The following is a 1,312-nucleotide window of genomic DNA, read 5'->3' as shown; positions in this document are numbered from 1 at the left end:
CATTTTTGGCGATACAGATTAGTGCAAGACATCATCACAAACTACAAATGGTCTAATTTTATTTGTGTGTGCTCACAATAAAAACAAAACCTTCTGCTTTTGTAAAATAAATAAATAAAAAAAAACTGAATGTGCTTTCATCTGTCTTTGAATCTTTCTGAAACGTCTAAAAATGAACTGAAACTCAGCGAATAATTATCACACAAACACGAAACATAGCCTGCGTCTAAAGAAAGCATGAAATGTTTACTTTTAAATAAAACAATTCACATTTAAAACAACTATTCTATAATTATATTAAAGTTTCAAAAAGTTGCATTTATATCCGGACTGTTACCTCTTACCTGAAAAACAATATCTAAAGAAATCAGAATAGAAGTTTAGCACAACTCACCAGAACTAAGCAATGTTGGGGTATGTTCTTTCTGTAGAAAATAATTATTTGGTGCCTGTTTTTTCCCCCTATAGGAGCCAATGGCTCCTTAATACGTTTTTTTTTTTTTTTGTCTGGAGCCCTGATGACTGTACCATGTTTTTGACACAATAGTTTATTTATAATAGGCTACATTTTGTTATAATGTTACACTTAACATGCTTCTTAGTAAATGTGTTACTCTGCAGTATGTTGACAAGTTTTAAAGACAGTTGCAACTAAGTGTAAATAGCCACAAATATCTTTTTTACGCATAAGTGCATGTATGCATGTTTAAATGGGTCATAAATGGCTTTTTTATATATATATTGCTTTCTGAGATGCACTTATAGTGTTAGTGGGAATTTTCCTTTAAATTAATTTACACTTGCATTGTCGTATTTCTGTTTGTTCCATATCTATCTGTAAAGTCTGTTTGTAAAGCCTGTGTTGAATTACAACAGATTTACCAAAGAATCCACAGTGAAATTAACCAAACAAACTAATAATGCTCTATTTCACACAGTTGAAAATAAACAGCCACTTTCCTAACATTAGGAGCCTTTGGAGTTAACCTGTTTCTGTGCAGGTGGATGTATTCATCTCTGTAACATAACAAAGGGGAGGAAGTGCAAAATTAGTATTTTATTTATTTTTTTCTTTCAGTTTGGTTTCAATAAACAACAGAAATACACATCCAGCTAAGGTGTATGTTCTAGAGTATGGAAAAATAAACCTTGTGAAATAGGCGATTTGCTCTTGTCACTGTAATGGACTACAGACTCCATATTGAGATTTACGGTTTCTCTGAAATTTTAGTTCTGAATCTCCAATAAACTTTAATAAAAAATGCACATAACATGATACAAGTCAATAGAAAGAGAGAGGAAGGCTTAGATA

This window comes from Megalobrama amblycephala, linkage group LG10 (genome assembly GCF_018812025.1).
Source record: "Megalobrama amblycephala isolate DHTTF-2021 linkage group LG10, ASM1881202v1, whole genome shotgun sequence".
NCBI lineage: Eukaryota > Metazoa > Chordata > Actinopteri > Cypriniformes > Xenocyprididae > Megalobrama > Megalobrama amblycephala.
Note: the sequence above shows the minus strand (reverse complement) of the source record.